This window comes from Peromyscus leucopus, unplaced genomic scaffold (genome assembly GCF_004664715.2).
Source record: "Peromyscus leucopus breed LL Stock unplaced genomic scaffold, UCI_PerLeu_2.1 scaffold_1057, whole genome shotgun sequence".
Classification (NCBI taxonomy): domain Eukaryota; kingdom Metazoa; phylum Chordata; class Mammalia; order Rodentia; family Cricetidae; genus Peromyscus; species Peromyscus leucopus.
Window position 1 is genome coordinate 122,280 of NW_023504179.1, and position 8,364 is coordinate 130,643.

At 58.8% G+C, this 8,364-nt stretch overlaps 1 pseudogene; it reads left to right on the forward strand.

Moving 5' to 3' along the window:
- The first annotated feature begins 2,665 nt into the window (after positions 1–2,665).
- On the forward strand, positions 2,666–7,382 carry LOC114684831 (annotated as a pseudogene).
- The last annotated feature ends 982 nt before the right edge of the window (positions 7,383–8,364 follow it).

An 8,364-nucleotide genomic window follows, 5' to 3' on the forward strand; every position in this document is an offset into this window, starting at 1 on the left:
CCTACCCCACTCCGGGGGACTCCCGGGGGACACCCCCCCTCCCCGCCTCTGGGTACCTCATTTGCATGCTGCCCGGGCTCGCGTTTGCGCGTGTGTGCGCGCGCGCGCGCGCGCCGGGGGGCGACGGGCCGAAGGCGTGGGAAGGGGCGGGGGAGAGGGGGGCCCTGCCCCTGGGCGGCGGCGGCGGCGGCGGCGGCGGTGGGGCGGGGGCGCCGAGCGCGGGCCCCGCCCCTGGCCCGGACGCCGGTGGCCCCTCCTCCTCCTCCTCCCTCCCGCCGCCGCCCGCCCGCGGGAACAAAGGGGACGCGCGCTCTGGGTCCCCAGGCCCCGGCGCGCCTGCAGCCCGGGGCGCCCCCGTTTGTCCCCGGGAGAAGTAGAGCACAAGCTAATCCCCCGGCCTCCTCAAATGCCTTTCCTCCCGCAAAGCACTCCGACCCGGTGACCCAATCACACACAGGTACCGGGTAGATGAGACGCGGGACATGGCCGCTAAGTGCCCCTAATTAACATGGCGCCCGGGAGCTTCAAAGAAAGCCCCATGGAGTTAAAAAAAAAGCAGGAACAATGGTGCTTGGTGTTTCCCAACTCCGGATGAGTGGGACCACTTGGGTCGCTTTCTCCTCCTTCCGGGTGCAGCTCGACAACCTCCCCGGCAGGCGCCCGAGTTTGGGGGAAAGGCGCCCTAGCTGCGCCCATCGGTGCCAACTTCTAAGTAAAAACCACCGCGGGCTTCGGGGAGCCGCGCGCAGGGCGCCGGGGCAGCCCAAGCCCCGCCCCTCCCGCTGCCCTCAACCAAGATGGCGCCATCCTGGCTTCTTTAACCTCCTGGGCCGGGAAAAGGAAGGGAATGTGGAAAGGCCGGGTGGGGGAGGGAAAGGGGAGCCAAGGGGGAAGGAGAAAGGGGGGCTGCGGGACGGGGGGGGGGCCGCTGGCTGGGGAGAAAGGGAGCCGGGCGGAAGTCGAGGGGCCCCTCAGGTGGAAGTGACGCTGACCCCGCTGCCCAAAATGTCGGCGCCCAGAGGGAGGTGTAAGTAATTAGAGAGGGGAGCCGGCCGACTCCCCGGCCCCCCGGGTCCCGCCGGGTCTCGGGGACCCCCGCCACCAAGAGCAAGGCGGCCCCGCCTGGCCCCCGGGCCGCCGGGCCCCGCCCCCGCCCCGCCGCGCCTCCCGGGGCCGGGAGAGGGTTACAAAGGGCCGGCTTCCCGGGCCTGGCTTAAAATGGAGCAGGGTCGGGGGCCCCCCCCCCCCGCAGCCCCGCGCGCAGCGGGGTGCAGGAGGAGGCGGGCTTGCGGCGGTTGGGGCGGGGCCGCACGGGGGGGAGCCTGCTGGGGCGGGGCCTCCAGCGGAGGGGCGGGGTCTTCGTGGAAGGGCGGAGACTGGTTAGGAAATGGGAGAGAGAGGTCTAGGCAGAGGGTGGGGCCTGGGAAAGAGGCGCGGGTCCTCAGCAAGGGTGAGGGGGCCTAGGTTGGAAAATATGGAAGGAGCTTGTTGGCCGGGCGGTGGTGGTGGTGGCGCACGCCTTAATCCCAGCACTCGGGAGGCAGAGGCAGGCGGATCTCTGTGAGTTGGAGGCCAGCCTGGTCTCCAAAGCGAGTTCCGGGAAATGCGCAAAGCTACACAGAAAAACCCTGTCTCAAAAAAACAAAACAAAAAAAAAACAAAATGGAAGGAACTTGTTATGGTTAGTGGAAAAGTGGGGTCCAGAGAGACAAGAGAGGCTCAGAGTGCGGTGTGGAGTTTGACTAAGTGTGGCTTAGAGAAAAGGCCGCCATGGCAACCCCCCCACACACACACACACCTTGTAGGTATGCAGTTTGGGGAGTTTTAGTGGAACTATCAGGTCTTTAACATGAGAAAATGATAGGGAAAGGAAATGATAGGAAAAAAAATGGGACTTCTTTGGAGGAGAAGTTGGGTGGGATCTGGAGGCAGGTCTCAGTGAAGATCTAACTTAGAAAAGTCAAATTAGCTTGGAAGTGCATGGGAATAAAGGAACTGAGAGGAACTTACATATCCAAGCTGCTCGGTTAATTCTTTGCAGTGCCTCGGCCCTCCCTAAGTACATTGACCGTGTTGCTGCAATTTTACGTAACTGCAGCCCTCGCTGTGTGAGGTGGGCGCTAGTGTACCCATTTCATAGGTGAAGAGCAGAACCAGTGTGCGCTCCCTACAAGCATGAGGCGAACGTGCGCAGCCCCAAATCAATGACCTGTCTTTGAAGAAGAGTTAGGAGAAGTCTGTCGAGGAATACTGAATGCTCAGGGAGCAGAGGGAGGGGCTCGGGAGGAGGCAGCCCAGACCCGAGCAAGAGTAGGAAGGCCTTAACTTGTAGTGGGCAGGGCTTGGAGAGGATTGAGAGAGAGCCTTCAAAAGCCTTGCGAGGAAGAAGCGAATGGAAGTGGCCGGGAAGATGGAGGAGGAGGGGGTTAGAGAGCGGGAGGGATGTAAAGCGCAGTGCTCTGGCTTGGTGGTTAGGTGTGTCTTAGCATCGGGAGGGTCTCCGGAGGACAAGCGTGTTTCTGAGCCCAGAGAGCTAAGGGAGAGAACGGCCAGTGCGGAGGTGACCCTGACCTGCTTCTGTGCCTCCTCTATACTCCAGAGAAAGCCCCCAGCCACCCCTGGACCCGCCGCCATGGACGAGTCCGCGCTGCTGGGGTTCCTGCCCCTCTTTGCTGCCCCAGGGCCAGCCCCGTCGGCCACGGCTCCCCGGGTGCCCTTTCACTGCAGCGAATGTGGCAAGAGCTTCCGGTACCGCTCGGACCTGAGGCGCCACTTCGCTCGGCACACCGCGCTCAAGCCCCACGCGTGCCCTCGCTGTGGCAAGGGCTTCAAGCACAGCTTCAACCTGGCTAACCACCTGCGCTCCCACACCGGGCGAGCGGCCCTACCGATGCTCCGCCTGCCCCAAGGGATTCCGAGACTCCACTGGCCTGCTGCACCACCAGGTGAGTCCTGGGAGCCGCCCGGGGCGGGGCCGAGACGGTGGGGCTCCGATCCACTGGGGCAAGGCAGCAGGAGATGGGAGCAACTCCTTCTCCAGCTTCCCTCCTACCAAAGCCTGAGCTCCAGGGAAGGCCTGCGGAGTACATCTGCCCACATAATTGTTCTCCACCCCTGCAGCCTTGTGCTGACCATTCCTGACCATCTTGAAAATAGGTTTATCCATGCACACCCAACTCCTTTATTCTAAAGTGACCACAGGACTTTCCCCCACAGGACACGGGCCTTCAGGGAACTCAACAGGCCCTTCAGGAAACTTACTGTTCCTTCCAATGATCAGGAACTAGGTAGCGGGTAAAGAAAGCAGTTTCTGAGAAAAGAGTTCTCTAAGGGAGAAGTTGGGAAGCAAATTTAAAAAGAAAAAAAATCAGGGTACGGTCATGCATTCTTACAATCCCAGCGAATGGGAGGTGGAGGCAGGAGGATCAGGAGTTCAAGAGCCTCGCTGCACAGGGTTTGGAGCCAGCTCAGGCTATATGGGACCCTGTCACAAACAACAAAGCCAAAGTAATGTGTAGGAGTAAATCGGGGGAGCCGCGGGTCACTGTAGACAAGAGGGCGCAGTGACGTCTGATTGAGACTTGAAGCAGGAGAAGTCCCCGTGGGAAAAGCATTTGCAGATGGGAACGGCAGCAAGTGCAAAGGCCCGAGGTGGGAAGGGCCTTGGTGAGTTCACGGGTGTTGCTTTAACTTCTCCTGGGGAGAAACGACTAACACATTCACCCAGGCAGGACACCAGAGGAAGACCAAAGTCCAGTTTGGCAAGTCGGAGTTTAATTGGGGTTACTCAGAGAGCACATGGGCTGGAGAGATGGCCGGTTAAGAGCACTGGCTGTTCTTCCAGAGGTCCTGAGTTCAATTCCCAGCAACCACATGGGCTCACAACCATCTGTAATGAGATCTGGCGCCCTCTTCTGACCTGCAGGGATACACACAGACAGAACACTGTACACATGATAAATAATTAAATCTTAAACAAACAAACAGCATCTCAGAGAGCACAGGCGAGGTTTTGCAGTGTGTGACCCACGCAGGTCATTACCACAAGGCCCGTGCCACCAGGGGTGATGGTCTGGTGGGAGGCTGCACAATGGGGACCCACGTTCAGTTACCTTCTACTTCCTAAAACCTCACAAGGCCCCTGGCAGCCGGGGAGAGATAGCCAGAGTCCCAGGAGCAGCCTTGGCTTCCTGGCTCAGGTGTTCTCCAAGATAGACAACAAACGAAAACAACCAGCATCTTAACACATGTGCTGTTGGGGAAGCACCTGGTTGGGACACTGTTCAGCGCACTGTGGTCCATTTGGCAAAGGGAAAAAGCGGAGTGTTCACAGAGAAGAGAGAGAGGTGGGATTTGAACTCAGGCCTGTGGATGCCTGGAGCCCTGGCCATAGCTATGTTCTGTGGGAATCAGTTCCTAGATGAGCGGGTTGGAAGGGAACAGTGACAGGTGGCCGGTGTAAGGGACTAGGTCCTCACAGAGAGAATGCCAGCTGGCCTGCAGCTGGGCTGGACTGGGACTTTGGGGTCCCCTTGTGAGGCTCCCACTGTCTTGGACAAAAGAATTTAAAAGCAGTTAGAAGCTTAAGAATCATTTTATTAGAATTTATTAGAATTTGAAAGAAAAATAGGAAAGGGCAGCTGTAAATCTGGCAGCTCTGGGGCTGGCTGGGGGCTGGAGAGGCAGAAGGGGGGCGAGAAAGACATCCCTTCCTAGTTAGTCCAGGAGAGAAGGCAGCAGGTTCATCACTGAAGGTCTGCAAGCAGCCACGTGGGGATGCCTCTTCAGACAGTGGAGTAGTCCAGAGTGTCAGGACAGGCGTGCTGAGGATCTGGGCTGGTATCCAGAGAAGAGACAGAAAGTCGAAAAGGAGCTGGCGGTGGTGGCACAGCCCTTAATCCCAGCACTCGGGAGGCAGAGGCAGGCAGATCTCTGAGTTCAAGGCCAGCCTGGTCTACAGAGCAATCCAGGATAGCCAGGGCTACCCAGAGAAACCTGTCTCAAAAAGCCAAGAAAAGCACACAGCCCAGGGAGGGCTTCTGAAGAGGGTGAGTATGTTACCTCATTAAGGAGATAATTATTCCTCCCATCTCCTTAGCTGTTTCTTGGCCGGGTATTTGACAGGCCCAGTTGGATGAACTCTTAGAGAGAAGACAGTAGTACGTAGTGTAGAGGGAATTAGAATGTAGTGTCTCCACCCAGGCCCAAAGTAGAATTTAGAAATTTAGATCCTATCATTTTTTTTTTTTTTTTTTAGATTTATGTATTTATTGTGCATATGGGTGTTTTTGCTGGCATGTATGTCTGTGGGCTACATTCACTCCTGGTACTCCAGTGGGTCAGAAGAGAGCATCAGATCCCCAGAGCTGGAGCTACAGACAGCTGTGAGCTGCCATGTGGGTGCTGGGGATCGAACCCAGGTCCTCTGCAGGAGCAGCAAGTGCTCTTAACTGCTAAACCATCTCTCTAGCATCTCTGTTCTTTCTTTAAAATATTTTTATTTCATTATTTGTTGTTTGATTGATTGTTTTATGACTGGGTTTCATGATGTAGCCCCGACGGGCTTCCAACTCACAGGATTGGCTTGCCTCTGCCTCCTGCCTCTCAAGTGCGGGAAGGAAAGGCTTGTACCAACGTGCCCCGCTCCGTTATTTTTATACAGGGTAGGATGTGCCACATCTCACCTTACAGGAGTTGGTCCTCTCTCTTTCCACCACATGGATCCCAGGGACCAAACTCAGGTCACCAGGCTCCATGCAAGTATCTTTACCCGCTGGACCGTGTTGCTAACCCAGATTCAATCCTTTTGGCTAGGAGGAGGTAGCTTTCATGTAAACGACCTCGGTGAAGCCCTCCTACTTCTTCTTCATGGTATTTTAACTTTTCATGAGGGGCACTTTGAAGCTTTCCTTAACAAGGAAGTGGGGTCCCTTCCCGGTGGCCTCCACGCCTGCTGAGCCTGTCTGGTGACCTAACGGAGGACAGCGGGTGAAGCCAGCCCATCCTGGGAACCTGCTGCCGGGCCTGGACGCTCAGCCCTGCCTCTCTGCTCTTGCTCCCAGGTCGTCCACCGGTGAGAAGCCCTACTGCTGTTTGGTCTGCGAGCTCCGCTTCTCCTCCCGCTCCAGCCTGGGCCGCCACCTCAAGCGGCAGCACCGGGGCGTGCTTCCCTCCCCGCTGCAGCCGAGCCCCGGCCTGCCTCCCCTGAACTCCCCCTGCTCAGTGTGTTGCAACGTGGGTCCCTGTTCGGTGTGTGGAGGCGGAGGGGCCGGCGGAGGAGAGGGCCTGGAGGGAGCAGGAGCGACCAGCTGGGGACTGGCCGAGGCGGCAGCCGCCGCGGCGGCCTCGCTGCCCCCGTTTGCATGCGGCGCCTGTGCCCGGCGCTTCGACCACGGCCGGGAGCTGGCTGCCACTGGGCCGCGCACACCGACGTGAAGCCCTTCAAGTGCCCGCGCTGCGAGCGCGACTTCAACGCGCCGGCGCTGCTGGAACGCCACAAGCTGACGCACGACCTGCAGGGGAGCAGTGCACCCCCAGCGCAGGTCTGGGCCTCGGGTGGGGGTCCGGAGGAGGTGGCAGGAGATGTCGAGGCAGTGGAGGTGGGGGATGCCCCGCCGACCTGGGACGCCGGGCTGCTCCTGAGCCCACTGGCGCAAGCATGCCTAAGCTGGAGGCACTGCTCCCCGAGGGCGAGGGCGAGGGCGCGGAGAATGCCCGGGCTCCGGCCTCAGCAGCCGAGGCGTCCTCGGAAGACACGCTGTACCAGTGCGACTGCGGGACCTTCTTCGCGTCTGCCCCGGCCTTGGCCAGCCACCTCGAAGCGCACTCGGGCCCAGCCACCTACGGCTGCGGCCACTGCGGGGCGCTGTACGCCGCGCTGGCCGCCCTGGAGGAGCATCGGCGCGCCAGCCACGGGGAGGGCAGTGGGGAGGCGGCCCCTGATGGCGAGGGCGAGCAGGCGGCTGGAGGGCCGGGGCCCGGCTCCTCCAGCCGTGGCAAGAAAATCTTTGGCTGTTCGGAGTGCGAGAAGCTGTTCCGTTCCCCTCGCGACCTGGAACGGCATGTGCTGGTGCACACAGGGGAGAAGCCCTTCCCGTGCCTGGAGTGTGGCAAGTTCTTCCGCCACGAGTGCTACCTCAAGCGCCACCGGCTGCTGCATGGCACAGAGCGGCCCTTCCCCTGCCACATCTGCGGCAAGGGCTTCATCACGCTCAGCAATCTCTCCAGGCACCTGAAGCTGCACAGGGGCATGGACTGAATAGCCAGGCCACTCCGGCCCTCCAAGTCCAGAGCTAGACCATAAGGTGAGGCCCTTGCCTGGAAAAATGGTGCCACCCAGAACCCACACAGGACCACAGTGAAGCATCCTTCGGCAAAGGGGTCCAAAGGACATAATTGTTGGGGACTGAAATCTACAGAGAGACTCTTGACTTTGAGACCCCTGGAATGGGGGCAGCTCAGATCAACTGGCCTCCGAGACTGGGAACCTAGGAATAAAAAACGGGTCTCCACTAACACCTCCCAGCAGATAATGTGTGGGCACCCCCACGGTCCTACCACCCACTCCCCGAGAGCCATCATTCCCAACGACGTTCATCTGGGGGATGTCGGGGACAATATCTTGGAATCCTCAGGATCCCCTCCAGATGCCACCTGTCAGCCACTGGTGGCCCCAGAAATGAGTATAACCAGAATCTGCCTTTCCCCCATTTTACTTCCTATGCTGAAAGAGGACCAGGGTAGATGCCCCCCACCTTCCATTAACTACTCTCAGATTAGGTCTCCCTTACCGCAGAATGGTCTGACCCTACTGATCTCCCCTCATCTTGAACACTAGTTTAGACTGGCCCTGCCCTGTAGGTTGGATTGACCCAGATACACGTATTCCCGTGCACTTGGAATGGGCTGGTGCAGGCTGTGGCCTGGCTCCACTCTCCTTAGAGTATTAGGGCAGACATTCCCTTAGGCTGTAGAGCGCAGTCCTCTGTCCACGGTTGTCCCAATCCTGTGACCTGGTGGAGGTGGTAGACATTGGGGTCTCCCTCCCCTCATCTGTAGTACCTGTTGGTCTTTCCATCACCACCAACTGTCTCTGTGTTCCAACCCCAAGAGGAAAGGGGGACTTGGCTAGGGGTTTCTCTCCCGTGAGCCTCCACCTCACCCCCTGGTCTCTCCAATGTCTCTGGGACTCCAATAAACCTCATTCTGTCCGTCTCTACTGTCTTGTTTGCTGATCCGGGGTTTGAGGGAGGTGGGACTCTCTCCCTCTTGGACTTAGAATATGTCCCTAGGACATAAAAGACGGCTCAACAGTTAAAAATGCATACTGTAGAGGATCAGAGTCCAGTTCCTGGCACCCCCACA